Source organism: Parus major, chromosome 2 (genome assembly GCF_001522545.3).
Source record: "Parus major isolate Abel chromosome 2, Parus_major1.1, whole genome shotgun sequence".
Lineage (NCBI taxonomy): Eukaryota > Metazoa > Chordata > Aves > Passeriformes > Paridae > Parus > Parus major.
In genome coordinates, this window is record NC_031769.1 from 10,888,070 (window position 1) to 10,902,343 (window position 14,274).

Below are 14,274 nucleotides of genomic sequence, written 5' to 3' on the forward strand. Positions count from 1 at the left end.
TAGATAGGGGATGAAAAGGTTTTTCTGGAAGTTTATTCTGGTGTTCTTATTATTGTAGTTTTGTCAATAAACTTTTTTTATTCCTTTTAAGTTTTATACCTGTTTTGCTCTTGTTCTAATCCATATCTCACAGCAAGAAATAAGTAATTTTCTTAGTTATTGGTTTTAAACCATGACAATAGGTAAAATAACTTTTTTTAAAAATATCTGAATCTTTTTCCTTAAAGCAATAAAAGATCTTTTATGACAGTATAAATTCAGAGATTTACCAGTCCAGGGTGGGCAGGGTTTGTGGTGCAGTAGGGCCTGCTTATGAAATAAATCTGTTATCCAGGACCAAAGCATGGCTGTGAAAACTAACAGGATAAATTTAAATAGTCTTTTTTCTTGACCCATAGAATCCAGAATTTTCCTTGCCATGTTTTAAAATATTGTATGGAAAAATCTAGCCACAATGAAGTAAAGAAATTAGATCACTAAAGATCACTGTGATTTTAGACTATTGCCACTGAATATCACAGTTTGATCATTGAAGGCTGAGTCTCTTATGCCACTCTTTCATGGAACATACAAATCGTAGTCTTTCTACTTTATTTTTTTTTTTCCTTTTTAAAAACTGGTTGTGAATTCAAACTCTTCAAACAGAAGAAGAAGAGATGATGAGGAAGGTGATTTGCTGAGAGGCAATTTCAACCCCAGCATGGTCAGAAGTTTTACCTTGTGAATGTTGAAGGAGGAAGATGAAGGAGGTGGACAATGACTGCTAACCTATGTTGAAATTAATTGTGGTAATGAAATATCTGCTGAACAAGTCAGTGGTGAGGGTCAGCTTCAGCATTTCTGCTAAGAGGGAAAGGGGAACATCCAAGTAGCTATGGCACTTGAATGCTGGCAGCTTCAGAGCTTCTGTAAAGATTAGATGAGCTTCACTGGAAGCTCTGTTGTCAACATTGCACTAAAAGAGCCACATTTCACTGTCTGAAAGCTGTTAGAGGCAGAACTCGGTCATTTTAGCAGTAATGTGGAGGCTCAGTCCTTCCATAAATATCACATTAAACCCTCAATGTTAAGTCATAAGTCAAATTTGATACTACACACCAGCAATAAAAAATGACAGCTCTGAAATGTTGCCTGTGAAAACAGATATTTTGTATGGCTTAAGGGGATGGGGTCAGTAACAAAATTTTAATAAACCTCTGATGGTTACATTATTTTTACATCATAAGATGGGAGTACCAAAATCGCCTGAAGCCAGGGGACCACCTAACTTCAGATATACAAAGATTTTTGTCATAATACTAATATTACATTGGGTAAGCTAATAAAAAGAGTAATATATGTACAATTTAATCAGAGTGATACCCTGGGGAATAACAGTCTATTATCTGCAACTCTGTAAATATCAGAAGACTGAAGTTTAAACTTCAGTGATAACCCTTCATGAGAATAAAATTAATCAAAAAATTATCATACCTTTTTCCCTGAAAGCATGACAAATGTCCACATAAACTTCTGCCTTTCCTGCAAATATGCAATCAAAAATTTACAGATCTTATGAGGAACACTAATAAAAGAAATTTTACTGCAGTGTTTTTAACTACTCCTCACTTATGATCATTGCATAAAATGAAATGCTTTCTTTAGTGAAATGGGCTTTCTTTAGTGGTCTTTTCCTAATATTCTAATGCCATAGTACATGTATCCACTCTACAATGTAAAGATTCTAGAAAATTCAGCATTACATGGGAGGGACCCTACATTTGATGTGTTTCTCTAAGATCTTCAATATTTCCTAGAGGAAGGAAAGGGATCATACAAAAAGGATTAGAAAGAATCCATTTTTCTCCTAAACTTTTTATTCCTATGAAGATTTTTTGTGCCTAAAAAATGGCTGTAAGTGAAACTGAATATGATTTTTGTGGGATGCATATTTAAAGGATCAAGCAAATACACACTTTGTGTAGTTTGTGGGGAGAACTGGTAGACATTCAGTTTGATCTAGACACCAACAGAAAAAAAATATAAATAAGCTCAATCTGGCATCCATTATTGCAAATTATGAAATTCAAGTATTTTGTGTCTATTCTGTAAACTTAGTTTTTCACACAGCTTAATTACTCTGATTTTTCTATTCATTGAAACATTGTTGCTACTAGATGCTAGATCATCTAGAAAACTAAGATTTCTAAATGCACAGGGAATTTGATAATAATCATTTTCACAGTTGTGAGTTGAATGAATTAAGGCAGGTAGGCTGCTGTTATTTAACGCTAGATTTTACATGTCTCCATCTTAATCTGTGTCTATATAACTGCTGGCATAAATTTTGGTAAGTAGATTGGTTTTTTTTTCTTTCCAATATTTCAACTTGATGCAGAAAAATAATCTGGCATCTCCATGACTCTTTTAAATATAAAGAGGATTGATTGCAAATACTTAGATTTATAATTTATGTTGTAGCCCAATAGCTGGATTTCAATCCCATTGCTATTTAAGCAAGTGTTTTTCTTGAAATACAGGTGAGCCCCAGGACATGGTACTCTCACATGTGCTCTGCTGTTCAGGAGACTGCAGAAGGTATTAACCTGTCCCAAACCTCTCCACAAAGTGGTTACATGGTGCTATCAGCAGAAGGGAATGACATTTGTCCTTCAAGTGCTCATTTCAAATCAATCCACTGGTGACTTTGGATCACTAAGTGAACTGGGGAAGAAGAAGACATTTCCTTGTGCTGACTAAAGGGAGAAGTTCACAGCTAGTTGAGGAGTCAGCCTCCATAGTGGAACAGAACAAGCAGATGAAAATAGGTACAAGCTAAAGATTATTGTAGCTATGAAAATGGCATTCTATGATTTTTAATTTCTTCAGAACAGGAATGGGTTAGAAATCACATGTTGATGAATAAGCCTTTCTGCTTATTCATCATTATTTCTATATTAGTTCTATTATTCATTCATATGTGTAGAAAACATTGAGATAATCTAATGAGTCTGTTGGACACAAATTTTCAATTCAACCTCTTTGAGACAGGAAAATAATTGCCACATGACATACATATCTTCACATTTTACTAATAACACTTGCTAACTCATGGGAACTGAACACAAATACCAGCTGAAACTAAGAAATAAAAATCCATAAATTAACCATCATTAAGCAGGGGAGTCAACTCTTCTGGTATTGCCTTCATTAAACTAAGGGACTGATTACACCTGACAGTAAACCATCCTTTAAAGAATTAATTGACCATATGTTGGGTTGCATGGAACTGAAACAGGTCTTTGCAACACCATCACCTGCTGATAGATATGTTATCATTTAAAAAATAAATAAATGGAAAGAAAATGTTAATCTTTATTTCAGCAACACTGCATACATGTTCACAATAACCCTCAAAACATAGCATGACACATTTCAAAAAGAATCAGACATTTATAAATTAGACTATCACACACAGTTCCACTGAGTAGGATAACAATTACAGGGACAAGTTATGCTCATGCTTTGTAGCGTTAGTTGAGCAACAGACAGAATCAAAAAGCAATTTCCTTCCATGGTTAAATTCTGTGTGCATGCCAAGGCCTCATGCTTTCCTCTGAAGCGTGCAACCATTCCCTCAGGCAGGATGCTGGACTGGATGGACCATTGCTTCTGTCCTGTTATGGAAATTCTATTGTTCTTAGCTGCAGTGCCAACGACATCTCAAAACACACCATCTAAATTGTGTTTGATATATACACTGTGTCACACTCCAGCTCAGCCAAGCAACACGGACAGCGTGATTCATGTGGAGAATGTGCTCCAGTTGCTTTAGACACCAGGAAAACAATACCAGAGCTAGGTCTACAACCCAGTGCACACAGCAGGATCTAGAAATCTGTGATGTGTTTTGGCCATATGGAAGTGAAAAAGTATTCAAGTGCTATCAATAAAAACAACAGAATGTGTCTGTTTCTGAGCAGCACACATCACCAAGCTGCAGTTCCTGGGAAAAAGTGTAAACACAGAAGCTGATACTCCCAGTAGAAAAGACAGTCACAGACGTCTTTGTTACTATTCACTGATTTAAAAAATGTTCCAACTTCTCTGGAGCAGAATTTCCTTGCTGTTCCATTAAATGTTCTGTTCTCAAGTGGCTTTGTAAAGATCCGAAGAGAAAAAGAAGGAAAAAAAAGAAAATAAGGGAATTCTTATTCTTTGCAATAGAAAAACACTAAACAAAAAAACCAAAAAACCAACAAATCTCCCCATTGTCACCATAACTTATGAAACATATATTTTAAAAATTTTTGAATCCGTAGAACTTACTAGAGCTTTTTACATTAAAAAATAAGAGACTGCATGTTGCAGTGCAACTGCAAATATTTCAAAAGGTGAATTAGAGAATAGAATAGGCCTGATTTACATGTTTTTAACATTGTTTATAGAGATATATAGAATTACCCTTCAACCTGTGTGTATAGAGCTTTAGGCATGGTTGCAACACTGCAACCTTTGAAGTCTTCAAACTTGCAGTAGCATAGGAGCCAAATGGCATCAGAATTACAGAGAATTGGATCCTTAGAGAAGCTCCCATCTCAAAGGATAAACCCTGCCTTTGCTGATGGTCATATGGTTGAAGTTAAAGAGGGTTGAGTACTTTTATGAGAGATGTGGTGGGTTTAAGTTTCTTTCCAATGGTGTGTTTCATAAAGGCCAGATTTCATTCAAGTTTCACCATAATCAACAGCTACATGGCAAATGGTGAGGCTCTGGAATGTTGTCCAGAGAATTTGTGGATACCCCATCCCTGGAAGTGTTTAGGGCCAGGCTGGATGGAGCTTTCAGTAATGTGGTCTAGTGGAAGTGTTTGGAAGTACATGATCTTTGAAGTTCCTTCCAACACAAACCATTCTGGGAATCTTTTGACAAATTTTTTGCAGCTGATCAGGGAGAATTTTTTAAAATCTGCCCAGAGAATAAAAGATACAGTTAGAAAGCTGATATCAAGGAAGCAAATTTCTTGTATAATATCACGTCTGTGGGAATAATTTCTTTATTTCCATTCAAAATATCGTATCTGCTAAAGAGGGCAAAATTAAACCAGAAATTCAGATTATCTCCCTATAGAACCTAAGACAGCAAGAGTTCCTGTTATGAAACAACATCACATTTTATTCTGAGATCAAAAGTGGCAGATGCCATATCATAGTGCATGCTTGTCCTGGCCTAGAAGACAGCAGTAATCTGTGGTCAATATGGTGCAGTGCAAAATTACAGATTTCCATGGTGATGAACCATCCACAGAAGGAAACACACTGCTCTCAGGCAATATGGGAAACACAACTTGACTCAGACATTTCTAATTTTGGGGGCTTTTAAAAATATTTAATTATTTAGTGAACTTATATTCAATAATTGGAAGGTGAGTATTTTTGTTGACCCTTTCTTGCAGTCCAGCTCTTCATTTTCCAGGAATCTGAGCACAGTTCCTTTGACAAATGTAGTCTCAACTACAAGAACATATCCTTTTTCTATCAAAAGTGATCTATTATCCAATTGAAATTTCCTGAGATTTATAGGAGGTGCAGTACAAAAAATGCTTTGAGTTTAAGAAAGGTTGTGTTTATTTTTTTTAAATGCTTTTAATAGGGAGCCACATTCCAATCCAAAACTGTCCCACGTGTAACCTAAAGTAGTATCTTCATTGTTAGAGCAATGGAAATAGATTTCTAATGAATTATTTATTTCTAATAAGCCTAAAGTCTAAGAATGTATGGTTTCAGATTTACTGCAGTGTTTCCTGATTCTCTTCCTTTTGAGTAAAGTTTCAGTCAAGCACTCAGCAGTTCCCAGAGAAACAAAATATAACTGTTTGCTCTTTCTTCATCTGTCCCCCGCTCTCTTGCATAGATATATTCACCTATTTAATCTTCTAATAGAAGTTTTTATTAAACTTAACCCTAGTGTTGCCTGGAATCAAAGGATATCAAAGGATAAAACTTTCTAAACAATATTAAGAGTGGGGAGATAAAAATCAATTCTCTAATGAAAGCTTTCAGGTGCACAAATATGGATATATGTGCATGTATGATACAGGATTTCTACAATTTTTAATAATGTTTATTAATTAGTTTATCTAGCAGGCACATCCAATAGGAGATCAGTTTCCCCAGTAATCCCTCCTTGGGTCAATCCCTTGGAGCTGGTCCAGGAGCTTCCTTACCCTATTTTTTTATGTCTCTTCAGTACTGATGGAAAACAAGATGTTCTTGTCAGAAATTACCTTCTTAAGAATAAAAGTAAACAGAATTTCAAGAATATCTTAGAAAGAGTTAACTTGTTATTCTAAAATGTGAGAAAGGGCAGGAAAAATACTAGAAACTAAATACAACTATATATTAAAAATCTATAAAGCTAAAAATATATGAAGAAACTGAAAATGTTTAAGCATCACTGGGAAAAAAAAATCTGCTATATACTTTGGCTCTCTATTTTTGTGCCAATAAAAAATGGAGCATCAGAATATGACATCATGAACACCAAAGGCACAAATTTTGTCTGTGCAAAAATGCTACAAAGCAAGAAAAACCTGCTCTCATCTAAGTCAGGGAACAGAGGGGAAAATGCAAATACATTTGCCTGCAGATACATTTGCCTGCAGATACATAGCAATTGAGTTCTGCCATGAAACTCGGTTTTACTCTCAACAGCACATTTTCCCTCTTTATCTGAATCATCAGAGACAGCTCAGACTTTGAAGAGTGAGTGAACCTTAATTGTGACTTTCAAGTAGATGCCTTCCTTTTCTTCACTGCAAGGAGGTTTTGCTCATGGTTAAAAATTCTACAAAAGGTAGGATAACCCTAGAATGACACATTAATTACTAATTTCAAGTGAAAATTCAGGATGAGAGTTGTTCAGTTGGCATTTTTGAAAGTAAAACATAGGTAACTACAACCCTGTGAATCCTCATCTTCAGGCAAGACCTACATGGGCTCTTTACCTGTTCCCATTTTCTGAGGTTCAGTAGAGCAGCTTCAGAGCAAACAAGGAAATATTCTTGTAAGCAAGAGGCCTAAGCAAACAGATATTTATGAGAAAAATATAATTATAAAAGTGCCTTCTCTTTAATAATCTTACAAAAAAAATTACAACCCTTGTCAAGGAGCAAAATATCTACATTCTTCCCCATTTCATGTTGGTGATGGGTGTTTGATGGCTTCAGGCACTGCAGATGGAAAGAAGTCATGTCAAGGTATCTTATCCTGAGGGGCTATTAGTCTCTAATTTGAGATATGCTGCAAGGAAGAAAAAAAGAAGAAAATGGTAAGCACTGACATTGGAACCATTTATCACCTACTGTTATGAGGAATAAAAGGATCCTCTTTGAAGATAGTCCATTATCTATTTCTAGCTGGCTTCCTCCTGTCATATTTTCTTGCAGAAATAATAAATTTGGAAAGATCACATTGTGAGAATAAGTACTGCTATATATCTAAGTATATACATTGTTCTTTTATTTACAATCACTTTTGCCCATTTTCCAGAAGAAAATACAGGTTTTGCATTTGTTATTTGTGGTTTCTTCACAGCCATTATTTTTTCCTCTCAGCTAGAGAAAGGAGAGGTGGTAGTGAAGAAAGCCTGGAATAACATAAAAGCAAAGGCATGCAATATATTATTTTCTTACAAGAAAAAAAAAAGCAATATCAATTTCTGTTTTGCAATGGTAGGAAAGGATTTCCATTAGAAAATATATATTTGAAAATAATACATATTCCTAACATAATGTGTGTGTCTCTGTGTATTTATCTACAAACATGGAGATGGATTTATGTGCATATATACACATATATATGTGTACATGCATGTACATACACATATATATGCATGCATTTGTGCATGTTGCTGCTATAGCTCCACCTCTTTAAAAATATTTAATCTCTTTCTTCTCCAAATTTACTTATATTTTGGTATTAAAATCATAATTATCAACATTTCACAATAATTTTATATCCTAACTACTTACTAGCACTGTTCAAAAAATAATTTTGCAGATCTTATGATGAAGACAGAGTAGCAATAACGAGGTTGCCAGTGTGATGAGACCTTTCTGTCTCTGAGTGTTTCTTCATTTGCATTTGTACATCACTCCTCACAGGTGCACTTTTCAGATGCCATCAACAGCTTGGATAGTAAAATTGATCATTAACTAAACAAAAACAAGTTGCAGAGACTCACTTTTAGATAAACAACAACTAAAATTGGGAGTAATTTACACACACATAACTCATTTTGTTCAGGAAACAAAATAAAGATCAAGTGAGGATTTGCCAAATATAATGTCCTACAGAAGGATTAGTTTATCTTCCTTTTAAGGCAGAGTATGAAATAATGTGTTAATCTACTTGAAAAGGAGGATTTGCTTTAGCTAGGCATCTTTTAAGATATGAAATTAAATCTATATTTGTGTTTATAATTATTATTCCTAAGGGTATCTTGGGCAGGAACTTTTTTCCTATGATAGAAATTTAAAAGAGCAATGAGGATAAAGGGCATAAGTCCCATTGAATTTTCCATTCCAGTTTATTTGGGTTAAAGGCAAATCTAGAGACCTCTGCTGTCCTCCTTTTCAAATTCTCTTCCATATCTGGCTTTTTTCCAGCTTGTAGACAATTTTTTTCTGTGTTCTTTCAATTAATGCATGACTTCTGCCTTCTTCTCACACACAAACATCCTGCCTGCATCACCACCAGCAAACTCCAGCTATAACCCAGAGTACAGCTGAACAATGGCCCTGTCTTTTTTAAGTACTCAGGTGTTATAACCTCTGTGTCAATGAGATTCTTGGTAAAAGAACTGCCTTCTCTCTAAAAAGAGACTTTGTGGTTTCTTGAAGTAGATTTTAGAGCTCAGGGTGAGGTTGTTTTAGGATGTTCAGAATTTCCTCTAGGCAGAATAAAATCTCTGCACTTACAACCTTGCATGGATAACATCTCATCCTGCCCACCCTTGTCCAGATAAAAGTAGCCAAGTCCTCACCTCCTGTCCCAACACAATCTTAAAAATTCATGCATGTATTTGAAGATTCAAATTCATTTTTCTTCATTTCCATCCATGTGTATTTCAAGATAATGCAAAGAACAAAATTGTTTTATTGAGAGTATACTTCCTAAATTTAATTTCTAAAATTTTAAGTGACATATTAGGAAAGTATAACCAAGTTGCAGCCTAAGTTTGTTGAAGTAGCCTCTGTGGCTTTGCTGAGAGTTCTGTGAACAAACAGGGGGGAAACAGGAAAAAAATCCACAGACCTGAGGAGAGGAAGAGAGGGCTGAGGTCAATCTCAGGTGGCTCCTCAGCAAACCTTGCTCTGTGGCTGTTCACAGTGGGTCCAGAGAGGAGCTGGATCATTGTGCTACACTAAGATATCACAGTTATATCTTTCTAAATGGCTTCAAATGTGTTATTTTAAAAGTTATTGATATATCATAAATGATTTCCTTGCTCTGGCTGAGTGCCTTTAGAACCAGACATGAAATTCAGATTTCCTCATCTTTACTAAGCCATGAGTGGATTTGAACACTATTGTTTCCTGATAGTGTTACAAAAATTCTATAAAACTGGGAAAGAAACTCTCAAGAATTTCCTTTCTAGTATATAGTGTAGTCTCAGCCCATCTCAATCAGTAGCAAATGAAGTAAGATTTCTCCAGTAAGACTGGAGTTCTCTACTGCAAGCTTTACGTCCAGAGACATTTTGTCATTAAGAAAACAGTGTTTCTGCCCAAACCTGACAATATTTTCTGTTTCAACACTATTTTCTCTACTTTAATGATAAAAGCAACGAGTAAGTTGTCTGTTATTTTACAATCTAGTCTGTGTGTAAGACAGATCCTTTATTTTAATATGAATATTTGCCTGCTAAGAGGTTTTTTTTGTTGATGTTATTGTGAAATCATAGCATTTGCTTGGTTTAGAATGTGAAAGCATTTAAATGACACATCTCATTTTTCTGTCTGTCATTGCCTCATTTGAAATTAGAATAGTAGATTAATTGCCCCTTTAATGACAAGTGCTTGCCTAGATAAAGCTAAGATCAGGGTTAGCAGTGTGCCAGGCAATTTAGGTAGTCAGCAAGCCATGAATTTCCCACTGACAATGCTAGAGGCATTAATCACATGAATTTTTCCTTTTCTTTCCTGTAGTCAAATAAATGATTATTTGGGTTACTTTAGGACTTTAATCCCCCAAGAATATGCAGGGGTTTTAATTTTACCTTCTGTGATAAAGAACCTTTTTTGCTTTGGCTCTCCTTTTTTCCCCCTGGAAAACAACCCAAGTCCCCCTTGGTTTTTTTGGGTTTTTTTTGTTTTGTTTTGTTTTTTTCCATCCATGTAGCTCAATTCAGAATGATATGGGGCATTCTAAATACCACAGGGATCTGTGTGACTGGAGTGCCTTTGGCAAGAGGGTACTTTAGATGTAAGGCCAGGAAAGGGGATAATAAAGCCAAGCACCAATGCTTGAGCTACTCCGTGACAATGCAAGGGGCAGTAACACATGCTACATGTTTGCTGTTGTATGAATTTTACCTTTACTGGTTCAAAATTATCCTCATTTCAATCAACAGAATGCAGTACCAGATGGATAATTCAGGAGACAAAACTGAGAGATGCTGGTGCTTGGTTTCAGTCAGATGGCTGATTGAGAAATTAATAGGAAATTCTTTGCATATTAGAAACAAAGAATTTTCATGGAATTAGGCTGTGAAGAAAATGAGCTTTTATCCCCAGCAAAAACTCTGCCAATACTTATTTTATATAAATTTTAATATCCCCACAAAGTCTTCCTCTTGTACCTGCACTTTGTTCTTCAGCAGCAGCACAGTCTGGCCTGCTGTGCCTGCTTGTGAAAGGTGGCTCTGATGGTGCTCTCTGAGCGTCAGTGTGAATGGCAAGGCTGCCCTTGTTTTCTTTAGAAACATGAGTTATTTAATTTAGGTGCCCCTGCTAGCTCCCAAACACAGCAGCTGCAGCCCATTTCTTATTTTGTTATTCTTGTCTGTGTTTGAAAGGCAGAACAGGCATCTCTTTCCTGAGGAACTCTCTTTTCTATCTCCTAATAAGGGCAGAGTCAAGAAGACTAAATCACTCCTCAGCTCCTAGGAAAGCTGATGTTTGATCTTCCCAGACAAAATACATGTAATGAGTAAACTTGGAGGCAATTCAACTACATGTTCCTTGAGCAGAGGTGTGTAGGGCACAAGATGTGTATCCAGAGCATGTGCAGATTTGAAAAACAGCAATAGTACATTTCATAGAGGGGAAGGTGCTCTCAAGTGATAATGGTTAAATAAAGTTCTCTGTCTCTATAGATAATTAAATCTGGATTACAAGTCCTGATGCAAAACTTCAAATTTTGTTTGAACTGTTTTCCAAAGCCTCTGAAAAATGTGGTTATTGCACCTGTAGATTGCATGTATATAAATAAAAAACCTGGAGAATGAACTTCAACATATGCAAACATTTTATCACAGAGTTCATCTTCAGCACTACCTACCATTCTCTCATCTCTAAAGGACAACAGCTCTCATATTTACAGGAAAACTGATGGCTGGAAACATCTTCTTGGTTTTTATGTATGCTTCTGCATTTTTATTCTTTTAACAATACTTTGCCTGTAAAAGAGTGCTTGCAGATCTCATTCTAGGTTTGTTGTATAAGGCTTAAGTATACCTTCTTAAGAAATAAAGTAAATTATATTGGGTGTTTGAACACAAGAATTGTCTTTAGAATTCAGTCCAATTAATTTCTTTCATGTCTTTATTACACCTAGGCATCATTGACATCAATTTCCATGGAAAGTGAAGGATACAAAAAGTTTTTTAGCACCTTCTGAGTGCCTATAACTTTATAGATGCTCTAGAGATGTGAGGTTTTTACAGTGCTTCAGACTTTCAGAGCAAAAATTCACATAAGAAACGCAGGAAGTAATAAGCCAGATTCACCACTGGGGTCTCCATTGACTTTGAGGGAAAGATATCAGGGGCAACTTTGGCCCATCCTATTAAAATAATAGCAGAGGTGTTCCTGGTGAGCAATTCAGGAACCTTTTTTAAAAGTTCAAAGAACTAATAACTTCAGGATCTTTAATATAAATTGTAATACAATTACTATTCAATCCCTTTTAATGCATTCCAGTCCCATTAATTTGAAAGCCCTGATGCTATCAGGACCTACCTACTCTTGGTCCCTGAGGTAGTTTCCTTAGCTGAGGATGCAGTGTCACTATCTAATACCTCCTCATTTACCAACTCTATTGTTCTGCTTCTGCTTAAGCTTTCCCACTTAATATCAGCATGATATAATTGTGCCATAGGTGACAAATACATTATTCCTTCTTGTTATACTGAACTTCCTGTCTTAATTACCAAACTCATTTTTCCTCCACATCCCACTTGCTCATTACTCATTTTCAATTATGATACAGATTTCCCTTAGACTTTAATTACTTCTTGTGCTTAAAAAGATAAATTAATTTTCTTATTAACCCTTTGACATCTCATTAAGATCACTGAATAGGACAATTCTGTTTTCTTGTGGCAGGCCATCCACATTATGTCAGTTTGCAAAAATACTTGAAGGCTTAGAAGGAATTTGCTAAAAACATTAATAGTTCTTCTTATTGCCTGGTGTGGCATCAGCATCTGTGTCATATGAAATTATGAATTTTTTTTTGCCTTCACAGAACCACCAGTTAAACTGGAGCTGTGTTTATCCCCATCTGATGTGGAGGAAATATTGGCTTCTAACCTTTGTGCTGTTGTGTTTACTTTGCTCTTTGAGTTTAGTCTGCATTTGGACTTTCAGAAGTGTTCATAGGATGAGGGAAAGCACGAAGGATCTCCTCTGAGCTTACACCAGCCTCTGATAGGATGGGTATCAGACAGAATAAGAATTGTAGCTTGCAGCAGTGTCTTGTTTATGGATAATGAAAATAATATCATTTCAAAGGCCTTAAAAGGAATCCCATGTTCCAATTCCTCCTTTTATTTTGGTACACAAATCTCTACATGTTGTTAGACCATTTTATCACCATAAATTTGGTATCACAATTTGTAAACTGACAATTTTTTCTCATTGATCCACTAAAATTGCTTAATCTTCTGGCTGAGTTATTCCTTCTGCAATATTCCCAGTGCTGTTGTCTCCTTTCTTCTTTGGCCCTTTTGGGTTCCCCACTGCTCACAGCTGTGTCCAGAGGCTGCAGGCTCCTGTGGGTTATGCGCCCAGCTTCCCTCTCCTGTTTACCTGCTTTCCTGAGACCTCTGGATCAAGGCAGCTCCTGGTGATCCCTGTTGATTCAGCAGGTGTGCAAATGTGAGTCACTGACACAGAGCTGTCAGGGGAGCTGAGAAAACATCGATTCCTGATGCAAAAGGGAATCGTGAAATGAAAATCCTGCAACAATTAAAATGCAGTTACTTTATTTAGACATCACAGAACTAGAAATAGTAAATATTTCATGTATCTAGCTGGTTTCAGTGCCTAGGGCTAGCTGCATGTTTTTCTGCCTATCAGATCTCCACTCACTGGAGACTCTCACATCTATTTTTTAAGAATGATTTGTCCCACATACAAGTCACATATTGGGTCTGTTGAATGCTATTAAGCGTCATACAGAGGAACACTGATTAAAATGAGCAGATTTGGGGCTAGAATGGGATGAAATATGCATGGACAAATTGTTTTATGGATTAAAAATTTATTTTTTAAGTGTCTTAGAGAAACATCTGGCCACAATTGGGAAAAAATATTATTTTGATATTTCTTTGTGGAACAGCTGTCATTTCAGAAGAAAAGTTAATTTCCCTTGAACAAAGATAGCAATGGAAATCCTAGGCTGGACTTGAAATAACTATGACATTTGAAATAGGCAATACAGAAATATGTCTTCAGAGCTCAGCTCTCTGAAAAAAATATTGAGGTGATTTAGTGGTATTAAGCTTAGCAAAATATTCAAGATATCTGTTGTTTGATTTTGGATGGTTGGCACAAAAAAGCTGGTATAAGGATAGTGGAGACACAGTCAATTATTCCCTATCAAACTCAGAAACATACAAAGTGAAAAATATTTCCAAATAACACAATAATTTATATATATATATATATGGAAAAAAATCTAACTGAAAAATTTCCACCACAAAACACAGGATCCAGTCACTGATTTTGCCTTTGGAATAAACACTGAGGGAAAAATTGATAAAGACATGCCTGTAGACAAAAAATGG